Here is a 19,789-nt window from a genome sequence, read left to right as displayed (position 1 = left end):
CTACACCATTATCATTTACCTACTGCATGATAATTGTGCATTTATATGTCTGGTTCTGCTACTAAACTGTGTGTTCCTTGAGACCAGAGACTATGTCTTCCTTATTCTTGAATCGCCAGCTCTGAGCAAGGGGCCTGGCACACAGGAGACACTCAAATGCTTGTTGAATAAATTATGGAATGGCTGACTGAAGGGATGAAAAGGGAGTTATAAAGTGCTTATTCAACATTCCAGTGTTCATGGGCTTCCCTGGTGGCTCAGACGGTAAAGAATCCGCCTGCAGTGCAGAAACCTGGGTTCGATCCCTGGGTTGGGAAGATCCCCTGGAGGAGGGCATGGCAATCCCACTCCAGTATTCTTGCCTGGAGAATCCACATGGACAGAAGAGGCTGGCAGGTTACAGTTCATGAGGTCACAAAGAGTCAGACACAACTGAGTGACTAAGCACAGCACTGCACACTCAATATAGATACTGCCCCTTGATGGGGACCAGAGGCAAATTGGGTGGTACCAGAGCAATTCTAGATTCCCTGAAGTCAATCTCATTTGGCATCAACTGTTTGGTACTGAGCCTGCCACATTCTAAGTGCTCATGGACGAAAAGAATGGAGCTCATCTGACCAAGAAGAGTGACACCTAAACTTTAGTTTGGACTTGGTGTTCCAGGGGCCACCTCACATCACTCTGGTTTAGAATCCTGCCTCCAGCACATCCCAGCTCTGGGACCCTGAACAAATGACTTAATCTTTCTGAGGTTCAACATCCAGACCAGAAAAAAAAATAAAATCATAATACCACATCATCACAGAGTAGGTATGAGGTGTAAACAAGATATCTCTAGGTCAAGTGACATGTTGCAGACAGTTAAAATGTTGGACCCTTTGTTGGTCTAGGTTAGTAAGGAGCATGTGCATGTGTAAGAATGAGTGGGTATGGTATATAACACATAGGACTGTGCAGATGCGATGTGTGTTCCTATCCAGCTCCGATTCCATGGGCTACTTCAAGAGAAGATTAGGACACATCCTCTGAAAGGAAAAATTCTATTACAGGATGGTTAACAAGACCTCCAAAGAGACAGAGAAGTTCAGTTCCTCCATCAAAGGCTGCTCAGAGGCACAACGGAGCTCTGCCCCACCCACATCCCCATTTCCTAGTGCCCACAACACCCATACATATGAGTGCTACACTCAACCCATTTTGGCTGCCAATTTGGATGTTTCCTCATCTCTTTAATGAAAATGATAACAACTGCTTGGAGGGCTGGGTGGGATTGTTAATGAGACTGGACACCTGAAGCACTTAACTTGGGGTTAGTATACAAAGCAGATGCTTAGTAATCCTTAAGCCATTTCCCTTCTGTGGGGCCACAGGACTGCAGACTAACCAAAAAAAATTATGAAAGAGAGAGGGACACTGAGGACATGTCATGTTGTACACTGAAAGGGGTGGACATGAAAGTGACAAGGACAGGAGGAATTTTAATAGGACCACAATGAGATGGGGTCAAGGGGTTGAGAATGATTGAAAAAAAATGCATGTGTGGGTCCTGAATATCCACAACAACTCCACACAGGATTCAGTCCACTGATATAACCAGCTCCCACCCAACCAAAATGGGTCATATTGTGCTTAACAGACCTTTCTGGCATTTCCTATAGACACCATATGGGGGCTACTGATTGGAAATGTAGCTGCCACTGAACTTTACTAAACTTGAAGTTGGAGATTTTTTGAGAGCTTTAAAAGGCATTTCATGGTGTATTTATAATCAATGAAAAATGAGAAGAAATTTAAATGTCTAACAAGTGGAGAATGGATAAATTGTGGTACAGCAATTATGTGGAAGCTCTAATACTCTGGCCACCTGACGCGGAGAACTGACTCACTGGAAAAGACCCTGATGCTGGGAAAGATTGAAGGCAGGAGGAGAAGGGGCTGACAAAGGATGAGATGGTTGGATGGCATCACAGACTCGATGGACATGGGTTTGAGCAAGCACCGGGAGTTGGTGATGGACAGGGAAGCCTGGTGTGCTGCAGTCTATGGGGTTGCAAAGAGTTGGACATGACTAAGTGACTGAATTGAACTATATGGGATAGTATACAGCAATAAAAATCAATAAATTGCAACCCATGTATCAGCATGGATAAATCTCAAAAGCATAATGATTTATAAAAAGAAATTTGCAGAAGAATATGCATGCACAATATGATGCCATTTATACAAAGTTTAAAAACATGCATAAAACAATATATATATTTATGGATCATATGTATGTGGTGGAAGTAAAAATATATGCATGGGAATTAGAGCCAATTTGGGATACTGACTTCCTCTAGGCCAGCATGGGGTGGGGCTCACAGCTGGATCTGTAATTAGCTGTTTCTTAGAAAAGATCTGAAGCAAATGTGGCAAAATGTTAAGACTTGACATTTTCCAGTCTACTTTGCTGTATAATTTTTAAAATCTGGAGCAATAAAGTGTTTCTGGCTGCCCCTGCTTTTATCCTTTTACACACACTTCTTTCGTTGAGGGCCAGATACATACCAAGATCATTTAAGCCTTCACACAACCTTTACCTCATTTTACAAAGGAGGCACTTGAGGCTCAGACAGGTGAAATGGTTTGCCCAAAGAAAAGAAGTATGATTAGGTCCTAGGTTCCCAAACCTCATTCCCATATCCTGCACCTGAAAGTATGAGTCCTGTGCTGCCAAAGCAAACTGGGATTCTTTGAGCTTTCTGGTGGTCTGGCTTCTTAAATGGGATTGATTAGCATTTCTCAACCCTCGACCTTGTGGCAGAAGGCAATTCATGTCCAGCACCTCCCAGCCATCCACCTAGTGACAGAAGGTGGCCTAGGTAAGCCTTTTTTCCTTGATGACACTAGTAGAGATTGAGTGAAAACCCTCTTGGCATCGGGCTGTCCAGAGAGTTGGCTGGATGAGGTACTCTCTGCTTTGCAATCTTGGTATCTCTCACTGCTTACCGAGAACTTGGTGAGAGGCCTGGGGAAGCATCTTCTGCCACCACTGGGGATACCAGTAGGGATCGAGTGGGAGGCCCACAGGCATCTGGCCTAGGGAAGAGCTTTCTTCCTTCACAGGCCTGGTGTCTCCTACCCCCACACAGCAGTATCAGTCTTGGAGAACTGCATTCTACTTCCATGTGGAGCACCAATAAGGTGAACAAAAATACCAGAATAGTAGTGTAAGGGCTCTAAAAACTAAATTGTCATTGGAACCATGGCACACAGAGGTAGGCCAGGACCTACCTGTTAAACCTAAATAGAATGACTTCCTGCTAAAATACAAGATTGAAGTAAGATCTAGAGTCTCCTAACATAATATTCAAAATGTCCAGGATGCATTAAAAAATTCTTATCATACCAAAAACTGGGAAAATCACAACATGAGTGAGAAAAGACAATCAGCATATGCTAACACCAGGATGAATCAGATGTTGGCATTACAAAGCAAGGATTTTAAAGTAGCCATCATAAAGTGCTTCAACAAATACTATTTAATTTTTTTAAATATGAAATTTCAACCAAAGTAACAAAAAATACAAAAAGAACCCAAAGTAAATTATAGCACTTAAAAATACAATAATAAAAATGCACTGGTTAGGCTCAGTAGAAGAAATAATATGACAGAGGCAAGGATCTATGAACTTGAAGACAACAGCAGAAATTATACAATCTGACCAGCAGAGAGAAAATAGACTAAAAAGCATGAACAGAACATCAGAGACATGGGACAATGATAAAATATCTAAGATTTATATCATCAGAGCCCCAGAAGGCAAACAGAAATAAAGGGTGAAAACTCCTCAAATTTAGTCAAAGACATAAGCCTACAGATTCAAGGTGAGCAAACCCAGATGGGATAAACTCAAAGAAATTCACACCAAGACAAGTCAAATAAACTTCTGAAAACTAAAGAAGAAGAAAAAGATCTTGAAAGCAGTTAGAGAAAAACAGTTACCCATGGTGCAAAAACAATCCAACTGACAATAGAGTTTTCATCAGAAACCATGGAGTTAAAAAAAATGTAGCACATTTTTTCAAGTGCTAAAAGAAAAGAGCTGTCAACCTAGAATCCTATGTCCAATGAAAGTATCTTTCAGCAATGGAGGGGAAATCAAAACATCTCAGAGAAAGAAAAACTAAGAGAATTTGTTGTCAGGAGGCCTACCCTGAAAGAACAGCTAAACGAAAGTCTTTAAAGTCTTTAAAGGAAATGATTAAAGAAGGAATTTTGGAACATCAGGAAGGAAACGTAGAGTAAGTGAAAATATGGGTAAATGTTGAACTTTCTTATCTTAAATTTTCTAAATTATGGTTTATGGTTGAAACAAATTATAATACTGTCTGATATAGTTCTAAATGAATCTAGAGGAAATAGTTAAGATAATTATAAATGGAGGCTAAAAAGGATATAAAGGGAGGTAAGATTACTATATGCTTTTGAACTGTGGTGTTGGAGAAGACTCTTGAGAGTCCCTTGGACTGCAAGGATATCCAGCTAGTCCATTCTGAAGGAGATCAGCCCTGGGCTTTCTTTGGAAGGAATGATGCTAAAGCTGAAATTCCAGTACTTTGGCCACCTCATGAGAAGAGTTGACTCATTGGAAAAGACCCTGATGCTGGGAGGGATTGGAGGCAGGAGGAGAAGGGGACGACAGAGGATGAGATGGCTGGATGGCATCACTGACTTGATGGACATGAGTCTGAGTGAACTCCGGGAGTTGGTGATGGACAGGGAGGCCTGGCGTGCTGCAGTTCATGGGGTCGCAAAGAGTCGGACACGACTGAGCGACTGAACTGAACTGAAGATTACTATATACTTCACTTGAACTAGTAAAATGACAATATCAGCAACTATGAAAAGATCTATATCTTATGAGATATCTATCTATATAGATATCTCTATCTCTATCTATAAATGCCTTCAGCAATGTTATACAAAGAGATACACTCAAAGACATTTAGATACATCAGAATGGAATTCTAAAAAATGTTCAAGTAACCCACATGAAGACACAAAAAGGAAATAGAAAACAAAAGATAAAGTGGCAGATTTAAACCCTAACATATTAATAATTATGTTAAATGTAAATGGCCTACATATTAAAGCTAAAATATAGAGATTAACAGAGTGGGCTAAAAAACATTATTCAACTATATGTTGTCCACAAGAAACTTGCTTTAAACATAACAATATAGGTAAGTTGAAAATAAGAAGATGGAAAAAGATATGTCATGCAAACATTAATTTTAAAAATGCAAGACAGACTATATTGATATCAGATAAAGTAGACTTTAGAGCAAAGAAAACTACTAGGGAAAAAGAAAGACATTACATAATGATGAACGGATAAATTTATCAGGAAGACAGCAATCCTAATTGTGAATGTATCAAGCAACAGAGCTGCAAAATACAAGAAGCAAAAACTAAAAGAGCTGAAAGGAGAACTAGATGAATCCACAGTTATAGTTGGGGACTTAAGCACTCCATTTGCAATAACTGAAAGAACTACTTGACAAAAGCAGAAGAATCCAGCAATCCATAGGATTTAATTGACATACATTGAACACTCCACCCAACAGGAGCAGAATACATATTTTTCCAAGAATTCATGAACATTCACTAAGGTAAACCATATCCTAGACTATATATATAAATAGATCCCAGTAAGTTAAAATATTTGAAATCATATTGAGTGTATTCTCTGACTATAATGGAATTAAACTACAAGTCGATAAAAAAAACCCAAACAAGAAAATCTCCACACACTTGGAAGTTAAACAACACACTTCTAAACAATCTGTGGGTCAAAAAGGAAGTTTCAAAAGAATTTAAAAATACATTGAACTGAACGAAAATTAAAATATAACCTGTCAAAATTTGTAGGATACAACTACAGCAGTGCTTAGAGGGAAATTTGTGGCTTTAAATGCTTACCTTATAAAAGTGGAAAGGCCCCAGATTCATAATCTAAGTTCCTACTCCAAGAAAAGAGAAGAAAAAGAAAATAGGCCCAAAGTAAGAAGAATTGAGGAAATAATAAAGATAAGAGCAGAAATCAATGAAATTGGAAAATGAGAAAGCAATTGAGCAAAATCAAGGAAACAAAAAGCCGGTTCTTGAATGAAACAGGGATAATTGGCATAGATTTTGAAACCATTAGAAGAATAATAAATATTATAAAACAACTTTACACTCATAAATTCAACAACTTAGAAGAAATGGATCAATATCTCAAAACTACAAACTACCAAATTTCAATCAAGAAATGGATCATCTGAATAGTCCTATAATGATTTAAAATATTGAATTAAAAAAAATTATACATAATCTGTTACGGAAAACAGAAAAGGAGGGAACACTCCCCCAAATCATGTATGAGTTCAATATTACCCCAATACCAAACTAGACAAAGATAGGACAAAATGAAACCTACAGACCAATATCCTTCATGAATTGACACATGACACAAAAATGCTTAACAAAGTATTAGCAACAGAACTCAGCAATACAGAAAGAGAGATGCCATGACAAAGTAGATGTTTTATTCTAATGGAGGTTGACTCCAGGAATGCAAGCGTTGTTCAGTATTTGAAAAATGAGTGTAATCAACAGGCTAAGGAAGAAGAATCATGAACAAATCAATTGAAGCATAATAATTTGGCAAAATCCAATACCCATTCATGATAGAAATGCTCAGAAAACCAGGGAGAGAGAACTTCCTCAACTTAGTAAAGAACACTTCCCAAAAAATCTGCAGCTAACATTAAACATAATGGTGAAAGACTGACTGTTTTCCCCTGGAGATCAGGAACAGGGCAAGGGTGTCTGTTTTTACCACTCTTACTCAACACAGAAAAGACAATTACATTTCTATATACAAGCACTGACCATGTGGGAACCAAATTAAAAAACACATAATACCATTTACAAATGTTCCCAAAAAAGCAATATTTATGTATTGAACTTGCACAGGATCTCTATGCTGAAAATTACTAAACTACTTAGGAAAGAAATCAAAGACCTAAATAAATGGAGAAACAATACTATATTCATGGATTGGAAGACTCAACATAGTAAAGATAGCAATTCTTCCAAAATTGAAGGTATAGGTTTAATGAAATTCCTATAAAAATCCCACAAGATTCTTTTGTAGATATAGACAACTTTATTCTAAAATTTATGTGGAAAGGCAGTAGGCCCTAGAATAGCTAAAAATAATCTTGAAAAGAAGAGCAGAATGGGAGGACTCTGCTTATATTATATAGCTACACTAATCAAGAGTGAGTGTTACTGGTGGAGCAATACATACACAGATCAATGAAATGGAATAGAGAACTCAGAAATATGCCCAACTGATTTTTTAAAACTTTTTATTTTGTATTGGAGTATAGCCAGTTAGCAATGTTGTGATGGTTTCAGGTGAACAGTGAAGGGACTCAGCCATACGTATTTATGTATCCATTCTCCCCCAAACTCCCCTCCCACCCAGTGTGCCACATAACATTGAGCCAACTGATTTTTGACAAAAGTGAAATAGCAGTTCAATGGAGGAAAAAAAACCTTGTCAAAAAAATGGCACTGAAAGAATTGACCTCCTCGGGGGGGAAAAAAGAATCTCTAAATGGATGATGAATTAAATGTAAATATAAAACTTTTAGGGAAAAAAGAGAAAATCTTTAGTACTGAGGGCGAGGTAAGGGGTTCTTGGATTTGACATCACAAGGACAAACCGTAAGAAGAAAATCTGATAAATTGAATCTCTTCAAAATTAAAATGTACGCTCTGTCAAAGCCCATGTGAAAAGGACAAAAAGAAAAGCTTCAGAGTGGGAGAAAGTATTTGTAAACCACCTATCCAAGAAACTACAAATCTACATGCTAGAATACATAAAGCACTCTCAAAATTTAACAGTAAAAAAAGAACAATCCAATTAGAAAATAGACAGAAGCCATGAACAGACATTTCACTGAAGAGTATATATAGATGGCAAATAAACTATGAGAAGACGTTCAACATCATTAGCAATTAGGGAAATGTAAAGTAAGATCACAGTGAGATATCACATTTATCAGAATGGCTTAAAAAACAAAAGTGACCACATCAAATCCTGGTACTGCCACTAGGCAGAACACTCTTTGACATAAATTGTAGCAGTATTTGTTTGGATCTCTATCTTAAAGTAAAGAAAATAAAAGCAAAAACAAACAAATGGGACCTAATTAAACCTAAAAGCTTTTGCACAGCTAAGGAAACCATCAACAAAACAAAAAGACAACCTACTGAAATGGGAGAAAATATTTGCAAATGATATGGCCAATAAAGGGTTAATACCCAAAATATACAAACAGCTCATACAACTCAACATCAAAAAACCAAGCAAACTGATTTAAAAATGGGAAGAAGACCTGAATAAACATTTACCAAAGCAGGCACACAGATGGCCAACAGGCACTTGAAAAAGATGCTCAACATTGTTAATCATCAGAGAAATGAACATTAAAACCACAATGAGGATTTCCTTGGGGGTACAGTGTAAAAGAATCTGCCTGCCAATGCAGAGGACACAGGTTCAGTCCCCGGTCAAGGAAGATTCTACATGCCACGGAGCAACTGAGTCTGTGCACCACAACTACTGAGCCCGAGCTGTAGAGCCCATGAGCTGCAACTACTGAAGCCCGTGTGTCTAAGAGCCTGTGCTCCACAGCAAGAGAAGCCACCACGATGAGAAGCCCATGCACTGCAACCAAGAGTAGCCCCTGCTCCCGGCAACGAGAGAAAGCCTGCATGCAGCAATGAAGACCCAGCACAGTCAAAAATAAGTATCACCTCACACATGTCAGAATGGCTATCATCAAAAAGAACACAAATAACGAATGTTGGTGAGGATGTGGAGAAAAGGGAGCCCTCACACACTGTTGGTGGGAATGTAAATTGGTGCAGCCATTATAGAAAACAGTGTGGCAGTTTCTCAAAAACACAAAAGTAGAGTTACCAATATGACCCAGAAATTCCACTCCTGGCTATGTATCAGAAAAATGGAAAACACTAATTCGAAAAGGTATTTGTACTCCAATGTTCACAGTAGCATTACTTACAATAGCCAAGATATGGATGCAACCTAAGTGTCTATCAAGAAATGAACAGATAAAGAAGATGTTCTGCACACACACACACACACACACACACACACAATGAAATAGTACTCAGCCATAAAAACAGTGAATTTTTCCATTTGCAACAACATGGATGGCCTTGGAGGGCATTATGCTAAAAGAAGTGAAATAAATAAGACAGAGAAAGACAAACATTGTATGATACCACTTATTTGTAGAATCTTAAAAGAACTATAGAATGTAGCAAAAACGAAATTCACAAATATAGAGAAAAAAGTAGTGGTTACTAGTGGGAGGAGGGAAGTAGAGAGGGACAGGATAGGAGTAGGGGATGAAGAGGTACAAACTAGTATGAAGAAAATAAATAACCTACAAGGACCTATAGTACAACACAGGGAATAGAGTCAATAATAACCATAAATGGAATATGACCTTTAAAAGTTGTGAATCACCATGTTGTACACCTGAAACTTATGTAATATTGTACATCAACTATACCTCAGTAAAAAATCCTCATAGGAAAAAAATTAAGCATGCAATTAACATACAACTTGGCAACTGCACTCTTGGGCATTTATCCCAGAGAAATGAATACTTATGTTCACAGATAAACCTGTTACATGAATGCTCATAGAAGTTTTACTCATACAGCCCCAGACTGGAAACAACACAGATGTCTTTTAACAGGTGAATGGTTAAATGAACTGGTACCTTCATACCATGGACTACTATTCTGCAATAAAAAGGAGCAGATTGTTGATAGATGTAACAACTTGCAAGGACCTCAAGAAAATGATGCTGAATGAAAAAAAAAAACAGTCTTGAAAGATTACATATGATATAAACTTATTTATATAATATTCTTGAAATAACAAAACCATATGGGTGGAGAATAGCATCTTGGTTGCCAGGGGCTAGTAATGAGGGAAGTGGCTAGTGGCTGTGTGAATATCGAGAGGTAGCACCAGGCAGATCCTTGTGGTGACCACCTCGATTAGTTCTGCACCTTGATTGTGGGGATGGTTTTGTTGTTCTTTAGTCACTAAGTCATGTCCGACTCTTTGCAACCCCATGGACTGTCACCTGCCAGGCCCCTCTGTCCATGTAATTTCCCAGGCAAGAATACTGGAGTGGGTTGCCATTTCCTTCTCCAGGGGACCTTCCTGACACAGGGATCAAACCTGAGTCTCCTGAATTGGCAGGCAGATTCTTTACTGCTGAGCCACCAAGGAAACATGTGGGGATGGTTACACATATGATAAAATTACATACACACACAATACATACACACCCTCACAGAGTACATGTAAAACTGGTGAAATCTGAATAAGGACTATGAATTGTACCAATATCAATTTTGACACTGTACTATAGTCATGTAAGATATCAACATCAGGGGAAACTGGGTAAAGAACCCCCTGTACATTTTTTTTTTTTGCGATTTGCTGAGAATTTATAATTATTTCAAAATAAAAAATTTTAAAGGGGGTTGGTGTATTACTTGATGTATTTATTTACTAAGATGTCAAAGCTGGGTTTTTTTGGAAGCAGTTCATAAGTCAGTACATCAGAAAGCAGGGAAAGGATGGAAACTAGCATTTGCTGGGGACATGCTCTGAGCCAGACAGTTCACCTATATAATCTTATTTAATTCTCAAGACATCCCTGGCGAAGTTGGCATTTTTTCTCATTTCAGATGAAGAAAATGAATCTTAGACTCAGGGCTTGTCCAAGTTAGTGGCTAATAATTTCTAACTGAAGCTAATAATTATTAAGTGCATATGTATGCTAAGTGCTATTCATGAATTATTTCATTTAATACTCAAAATAACTATGTAATGTATTATAGGTACTACTATTACTCCCATTTAACAGATGAGGGACCTGAAGCTCAGCTAGGTTAAATGACCTGCCCCAAATCATACAGCATGGAAGAGGTAGAATCAGGATCCAAGACAGACATGTATGATGTGCTTTTCCTCAACCTCAAGGCACTTTCCAAAGTCAAGTGGGGTAAGAAATTCAGATTCCAAGGCAGAAATGAACCCTCCTCGGTGTCCTCAATACATCCCATGAGTCTCTTACTCCAGTCCCTAGAACCGTTTATTGCATACATACCTCCAATGTCTGCCTCTCCCTCCAATGCTAAATTATGGAAACTCCTTGAGAGATAGAACCATGGTTTACTCATGTTCATGACTCTAGAATAGAGGCATAACTAATATCTGGTGCATGGATGAAAGAAGTGAGAGATCTCTTTAAATTCTGTGAATAATTCTCTCTCTCTTTTTTTACACTTTTTATTTTGTATTGGGGTATAGCCAACTAACAAACAATGTTGTGATAATTTCAAGTAAACAGCGAAGGGATACATATACATATATGTACACATACATATACATGTATCTGTTCTCCCCCAAACCCCCTCCCATCCAGGCTGCCACATAACACTGAATAGAGTTCCATGTGCTATACTGCTGCTGCTGCTGCTAAGTCACTTCAGTCGTGTCCGACTCTGTGCGACCCCATAGATGGCAGCCCACCAGGCTCCCCTGTCCCTGGGATTCTCCAGGCAAGAACACCGGAGTGGGTTGCCATTTCCTTCTCCAATGCATGAAAGTGAAAAGTGGAAGTGAAGTCCTCAGTTGTGTCTGACTCTTAGCGACCCCATGGACTGCAGCCCACCAGGCTCCTCCGCCCATGGGATTTTCCAGGCAAGAGTACTGGAGTGGGGTGCCATTGCCTTCTCCTACAGTAGGTCCTTATTGGTTATCCATTTTAAATATAGCAGTGTGTAATTGTGCATCCCTAACTATCCCTTCCCCCAATTCTCCCCCCCTGGCAACCATAAGCTTGCTCCCTAAGGTTGTAAATCTGTTTCTGTTTTGTAAGTTATGAACAATTCTCTCTCTAGGGCTGCACCTGGGAGTATCTGAGAACCCATCTCCACCTGCATCACACCGGGTGGGCTGAGTAGACGTGTGGACCCCAGTTTTCTCTGATCCCACATCACAACCACTGGTGTGTTGGAGCAATTTACCCTGGCTCACCATAGCCAATTGTTATATTTTCAGAATTTTGTAAACCAATTTTTAAACCATTCACAGCTTGAAATCAGCCATGGTGGGAATATTTAGGCCATAAAAATTGGCAAATGCTACAAAGCAAGGCACTCTCCACAAACACCAGAACTGGTTGTTAAACATTTACCAGCGCACTGCTGATCCCAGACATTTGGCTGCAGTACTTAGGTGCAAGTAAATAAAGAACTCCCAGGTGGAAGGGGCAAAAATAAGCCTTCTAGGGTGCTGCAAATGTTCTTTATCTTGATCTGGCTTCTGGTTACACAAAGACGTACACATAGGTAAAAATCCATTGAGCTACACATTTACAACTAGCACACTGTTTGCACTTACTGTATGCATGTTTTGCTCAATAAAAAGGAACTCCCAGACTATGCAAAGAGCTGTAGATTGATCTAGATCTCTTGTTCCCTGCAGAGACCTTACTAATCAAGATGCACTGACGCTCCCAGGCATACTGATCTACGTGCATTATGGATGATAAGGCAGCTCAGTTCAGTGCATTATCTATTGTGCAGGATGGGGCAAAGGTGGTCCAGACAGCTGCTGGCATCGGGAATCCAAGTCCCTTCACGTCTTTTCTTCGTCACAGCTGCTGACATCTCTCACCTACGTTATTCGTAGCTGTGACTCGGGATGGTGCTGTTTGCTGATGGGCAGCATGACTCACTATCCAGCAGATCATTTTTCTAATTAAGTGGGGAGATGGACAGATATTTTCCCATACTTGGGCAGAAGCCTCATTTGCTTGTGTCTTTTTACTGCAATTACTCAGCTTTATATTGAAGGGGCGATTTTCTCCACTTAAAAAAAATAGTACATGAAACCTGCCCCTTCAGACAATGTGTGGGGAACATGGAAAGGAAATGAAGCACTTTTCCAAAATGCACCCTCATGAGAGAGAAGAAACAACCTTCACTGAGCTTCTTCCACAAAATTGCCATAGATGGGAATGCCCAGCTCCCTATTTTATCTTTAGGATGCTGGCTGGCGTTTAACCTTCCTGAAATGATTCCCATCCTCCTCCTGCTTTCTGGACTCCTCTCCCCTCAGCCACTCAACTGAACAACTTCCTTGGGGCAGCAGCTTTATTCTGTGAAGGAACGACAGGAGCTTGCAGGCAAATCCTGGGGTCTAGGAAGTGGGATGGGAGGTCTAGCTCAGTGATAGCCCTTCATGGAGATGCAGGAGCAACCATGGTGGAATTTGAAGGGTGGACAAGGATAAATTTGCACAGTGTCACTGTCATAGCCTCAAGAAATCAAATAACTAGCCCCCCTCTCTTCTAGGCTCAGAAATAGCTCCTCAGATAAACCCAATTCAAGCTCAAGTGCTCAAAGTGCATTGTAGACAGATACTGCTATGAGGATTTTTTTTAAGTAGAATGTTAGTAGCTCCTGGAAGTCCCACTCAGTCCCCCATGAGCTGAAGTCATGGAACTCACCAGTTGGCTCAGCCCCCTCTCATTTCTGCCTCCAACAGGGTAAGCAGCCCTGGCACTGGTCTCACTGCTCTTTCACTGCATTCATTGGGCCCTTGTACAACTTTCCAGTTATGAGTCCAGTCCTGAATCCCAAGCGTACTTGGACAGAATTACATTTCCTGCCTGGCTTTTGCCAGGCTCTTTCTCCTAGGGACTACTTCCTATAACACACACACACACACACATACACACACACACACGTTTGCCTCTGCCATGCCTAAGTCTTCCACACCCAAAGACCACCCAAGAACCAGTATTCCCAACCCCACCCCTTCCTTAATAGCCTCAATAGTGGCTGCAATCCCAGCATGCCTCCTGCCCAAATTATGACAACTCGCTTAAATCACAAAGAACAAAGTCCTCAGATGCTCTTGGTAAATCCAACTGATCCTTGGCCCACATATGATGCTAAAGGCTTGACCAGGGGCCTAGCTTTACCTCTAATGTCCAGAAAGGTCCCACACCGCCCCTTCTGTCCAGAAACAGTTCAGTTGAACTGTGTCCCTGCTGGTTTCTGACGTTCAAAGTCTTTTCCAGTGGTTGAGGTCATGTTTGGGGCCCAGCTGCAAGTTTCCTTCACAAGAGACTGCTGTCAGATGAGATATGCCCACTCTACTGCCAACAATGTTAGCACTTATCATACCCTCATCAGGTTACCTGAGTGCACGAGAAGCTGGTGCCTCTTTCTCTCTCAAAGGGGCTGGGAGTGGGGTGAGGAAAGGGAGGAGCAGAGAGGTAGAGAAGGAGGTCAGATAGGAGGATCAGCTGCCATGTTGGGTTACTGGCTCCCCTCACCAGCAGTGGCCACCGCTAGTCATTTAACAGATATTTGTTGAATAAAACCATAAAGAAATGCATGGATTAGATCTAAAATGTAAAAGAAAAGCATTCTTTAGCTCACAGATATATCAAGCTCTCCTTGAATCGCTATCACCAGCCCAGTTTGCCTTCCATACCTCTTTCTTTACACTTCTCCCTTTCAGCTAAGCAGCATTAAGTCCTTTTCTCTGAGGTCCTAAAAAACTAATAGCCTTGCTTTTAGTTTTCCACAAAATGGAAAACAAGCCCGAGAAGAACTTGCATGGCTCTTGGCCACCGCATATGCAACTTGAGCCGACTGAACCCTGTTTGCTCATCTGGGAGGTTATACACCAGTGTGTCATGGACAAACAGACTGATGGCTGGGGCCGGAAATATTTCCATCTGCCTTTCTCATGGGGTTCCTAGCTCCCCTCTGGCCTCAATTCCTCCTCCAGCAGCAAAGCCAACACTCCACATTCCCAAACTCCCACTCTTCGGGGTTTGGGTAGGCAGTTCACAAGGGTGCTGGTAGGCCAGGCTGCACAGACCAGGCCTCTGAGCTTACAGACTCCCAAATACAGAGCCCCTTGTGGAATCAACCAGAGGGCTGTGCTCATGGCCCATCTGCCTCAGTTACCAAGGTTCTTGGAGGTCCTGGCAGGTCCTGCTCCCACCTCCCACCAGGTCAATGTCAGACATTCCCAGACCTCACTGACAGGGCAAAAGTTAAAATATCCAGACTACATACCTAGTCATTCCAGCAACTTGCCCAGCAGTCCTCCAGAATGTGTGCTTGGGAGCTGGAGGAGGAATAAAATGAGAGGACAAGGCTGCTGGGGAAAGCCCTCGGCTCTGTAACCTTCTGGCCAAGTGAACTGAATTTCTAGACTAAGGCCGGAGGAGGGACAAGCAAAGGAGAGAAAGGAAAGGAGGCAGGACCAAAGCTAACCCCTTCTTTTTTCTTCCTAAACTCAATCCAGATTTGCCTTCTGAGGGCTGCCTGAAACTGATCCTTGAGGCTCTGACTCAGCCTTTCTTAAAGACATAGTCTCCACTATGCGGGGGTGGGGGGCAAATCTCACCTGGCCCAAATATGTCCCAGGACAAAAGATAGGGGGAAGGCAACACAGTGCAAAACCCCAAATGCCCCACACCTCCACTCTTGATCTAGACCCACAACTGGAGATTCCCTCAGAGCAGCCAACTTAAGACCTCTGCTGGGTGACTCTGCTAGCTAGAGTCACTGGGCTGGTCTCTTGAAGTCTGTAAGTGAGTGTGGGAAAAAGAGCAATGGAACATGAGTCCCATCTCTCACTACTTCCTGTGTCACCACGATCAAGTCACTCTCCTCCTCTCAGCCGTGGTTTCCCTTCTTGACACATAAAAAGCTAATAGTGGCAGCCCTCCCAAGCTCCCAGCTTGCTGCTGTCTCTTCTTACAGTGGAAGGCAGCACCCTGAGGTGCTTAGGGTCCTGGCATCTGACCCTCAGCAGCCTGTGCTGTTCCAGCTCAGAGATACTTACAAGGATCAGAGATGGGACTTTTTTGCTGGGTTGGGTAGGGGTGGAATCCGGGTGTGAGCTGGTGAGTGGATAGATAGGGAGCCATTTTGTGTGTGTGCCAGGGGAGGAGAAGGAACAGCCTATCTTCCGTGTTCTCTGCAATTCAGGGGTGCAGAAAGTAGCTATGAGCACATCCTGATCTTCCCCTTGCCTCCATATTTCTCACTTCCTCTGTAGGAAAACCACCTAGGCCATCAGCTTGGCAAGGTCTGGGGGCCAGGCTCTGGGCCTGGTGGCTCTTTCTTACTGCAGACTCCAGCTCCTCTTCTTCCCTAAAGCTGCCTGCCTGCTCTCCACACCTAGGCTTGTGTTCCTTTTCAGTCTGTCTGCAGAGTGGGGCACTGTCTCCAAGCTCCCCCCTCCTTTTTCACCCCGAAGAACAGCACACAGCCTCATTTCCTTTTGAGGCCATGGTTCTCAGCTGTCTGTACATAAGAATTTCTTGAAGAGCTTTAGAAAAAAGGCTCATACTCAAGCTTCACCCCTGGAGTCAGATTCCATCAGTCTGGGGCATCCTGGGCACCACTGGTGTAAAAACTCGGGAGGTGATTCTAATGTGCCATCAGAGGTACAAGCCATGGCTTTGAGGGTTCCTGCTGCTTAAGATATCAGGGAATCAAAGGAAGGGTGACCAGCTAACAGGTATAGGAAAAGAGAAAATGTTGGCACCTCCCAAAGTTATTCCAGAAGCAGTTCTTCCCTGCATGCATCACTCTCTCAGGAGAAAATAATGCCAGTGGCTCACACCATCATGCCAGACAATGTTAAGTGCTTTGTTACCTCACCCAATCCTCATTACCACCATTGTTTTTTTTCAGTTGCTCAGTTGTGTCAGACTCTTTGCGACCCCATGGACTGCAGCAAGCTGGGCCTCCCTGTCCCGCACCATCTCCCAAAGTTTGCCCAAGTTCATGTCCATTGCATTGGTGCTCCACGGGAGGAGGGAATGGAAAACAATCCCAGCACACTTGCCATGAGAACCTCATGAACTGTGTAAAAAGACATGACCATCATAGGAGGTATCATTCTTATTCTCATTTTGCAGTTGAGGAAACTGTGGCATTGAGAGGTGAAGCAATTGGTTCAAGAGTGGGATTTGAACTCAGGCATGTGGCCATCAGCCATTATGCCACATCCCTCTTGCTGTCAAGCTTCAGATCTGGTACTGTTCTCAAGACGCTCCCCTCCTCCCTGGAAGGGCCTTCATCCCACAACCCAGGTCTGGAGATGCACTGGGGCTGAAAAAGTATGCTACCTTCTATGCATAAAAAGCTGTCCTTTATCCTGGGGAGGTCATCTGTATTTGAGGAAACTGCATGTGAGGTCTGACACTCACATTCCAGGAAGACACACAGCTGCAGTGTTTAAAAAATAGACTCTGGTCAGACAGACCTGGATGCACAGTCCAGCTTGGCCACATACTTGATGGTGACTGTACACTATACTCTCCTCCTCAGTAGCCCTGGTCTCCTTGTGTATCAAGTGGGATAATCACACAGTTTTTGGGGTCATGGAGCTGCAATAAAAGTACATGGGCAAAGTGTCCGGCATAGAGGGGTGCTCAGTATGCATGCTTCCCAACTCTCCAGCCTGCCCTTTATTGGAGGAGCCTTCTAGGGTATGTGGCAAAGCCCTTTAGCAGTCTACAGACCCTTTTGCAGGAAAAAAAATGCCTTTAAATATATTAAATAATGGAGAAGGAAATGATAACCTACTCCAGTATTCTTGCCTAGAGAATCCTGTGGATGGAGGAGCCTGGTGGGCTGCTGTCTGTAGGATCACACAGAGTCGGACATGACTGAAGTATCTTAGCATGCATGCATGCATTGGAGAAGGAAATGGCAACCCACTCCATTGTTCTTGCCTGGAGAATCCCAGGGGCCGAGGAGCCTGGTGGGCTGCCGTCTATGGGGTCACACAGAGTCAGACACGACTGAAGTGACTTAGCAGCAACAGCAGCATATTGAAAAACTACTTAGGATTACAAAGGAAACATTATTGTATACAGAAATACAATTTACAGTCTAGTCATATGTGCTTCTTGATGAACAGATTCAATGTAACAAGATCTAGCAATAGGTCTAATACTAACAAACTTTTGAGATAGAAAAAAAAAAAATGATTTTTTGAGATACCTGTGATAACTGTGATGTGATATGGAAAAAGGCTGTAACTCTACTGTTGACAGTCCCAAATGTGGCTGATAGCACTGTGGTTTACTGCACTGGAGACAGGTCTGCCCCCTTTTCTACTCAATAGCTGTGTGATCTGGGCCACCCTACTTAGCTTCTCTGTGCCTGTCTCCTCACCTGTAAAAATGGAGTTGCTGTGAGGATGCAATGAATGGATAAGTACATGTAGCAATGAATGGATAAGTACATGTAAAGTGCTTAGAGCCAGGGCTAGGACACAGCAGAGGCTCTTTAAGTTATCTACAAGTTAAGTTAACTCTTTTTGTTATCTACAAATGGGCTTCTATAGATCAGGGTGGTGCAGAGTTCATTAACCCAACTCCCAGGGCAAAGTCCTACCTCCAGCTAAGCTCCCCTACTATGCAAAGATGACTCCAACACCACTTGTGATGCTTTGCCATTTGTATTCCTCTGGGACTTGGGATCTTTAAATATCTTCTTTAAAACACTGCCAAAGCCAGGTCTTCTGAGGCCAAGAAACAAGCTCCTTTTCAAGGACTGCCCTCCCTGGGGCTTTGCCTCAGGACAGCCTCCAAGTCCTCTCCACGTAGCCCCACTTGCCCTCCAACTCCCCCTCCCTCAACCTCTGCTGCCCAAGGCGCTGCAGTTACTGGCTCTGCCATGGCTTCAAGCTTCCCACTTAAGAGTCTAGAATTTGCCTCTAAACTTTTAACAAGCTCAAGGGTAATTTGGAAACTGGTAGCACTCCCTAACTTATTGTTGTCATTATGAGTCAAGGAGGGGGTCTGTGAAGATCAAAATCATCCCTTCAGTGTACAGATGTGGCAACTGAGACCCAGAAAGAAACAAAGACTTGCTGAAGCCCATATGGCAGTTTGCTAGCAGCTCTGGGCTTGTGACCCAAGATTCCTCTTACTCTGTTCTCCTTGGTTGAAGCAAAATTTCCATCTTCTTAGACCTCCCCCTTCTTCTTCCTCTCCATCATCTGGCCAGTTCACACTTCTCATCAGTTCCATTTCATCATAAATATGGTGCCAATCCATTAGCCCCTCTCCATATCCCTGCCCCTGCCCTGGTCAGACCCTCTCGCCCTTCACTCCTCACCTGCCTCCCCAACCATGGCCCACTCTGCTGCTTGAAACTTCTTACTCTGTGCCTCTGCTCCTGTTGCATGCCACAGATGTCAAGAACTCGAAGGAAGCTTATGGTTCTTGAATCTAACTCCTCACACACCATCCCACTCCACATCCTGCCATGTCAGAGAGGAAGCCTCCAAGGTTGTGCTAGGTGAATGGAGCCCTCCAAGGTCTGACAGCAAGCAAGAGGGAGAGCTGGCACCCAAACTCAGGTCACAAGGTCATCAAATCTGCATTCTAGAAAGAATTGACTTTACTACTACTATTCCCATGACATCACCCATGTCTCAGAATTACATCCCAAATCCTATTGTTTCAGGTAACAACTGGAAAGCTTGTTTTGGTCAGGACCATGATTGCTAGTTCCCCTTCTACATGCTCATTTTGGAAGATGTGGACAATACTCCATATCTTTCTCCCATTT

The 19,789-nt window shown here is 42.2% G+C and overlaps 1 protein-coding gene across 11 annotated transcripts in view; it reads right to left on the bottom strand.

The window, feature by feature from the left end:
* NHSL2 (NHS like 2) overlaps positions 1–19,789 on the bottom strand; it is a 302,976-nt gene that overhangs the window by 127,046 nt on the left and 156,141 nt on the right. For 3 of the 11 annotated variants that reach the window (XM_086388899.1, XM_086388898.1, XM_086388900.1), the window contains exon 1: positions 15,263–15,404. The exons of 4 other annotated variants lie outside the window; for them this stretch is intronic. The gene's annotated coding sequence lies outside the window, so the exon portion shown is untranslated. Of the gene's footprint in view, positions 1–15,262; positions 15,405–19,789 lie in introns of those variants that run through there. 4 more of the 11 variants (XM_086388895.1, XM_086388896.1, XM_086388890.1 and 1 more) reach the window with 4 other exon arrangements.

This window comes from Bos grunniens, chromosome X, assembly GCF_055505025.1.
Source record: "Bos grunniens cultivar Pamir isolate PY7600 chromosome X, Bosgru_T2T1.0, whole genome shotgun sequence".
NCBI classification, from domain to species: Eukaryota; Metazoa; Chordata; class Mammalia; order Artiodactyla; family Bovidae; genus Bos; species Bos grunniens.
This window is presented reverse-complemented; position numbering and strand designations above follow the sequence as displayed.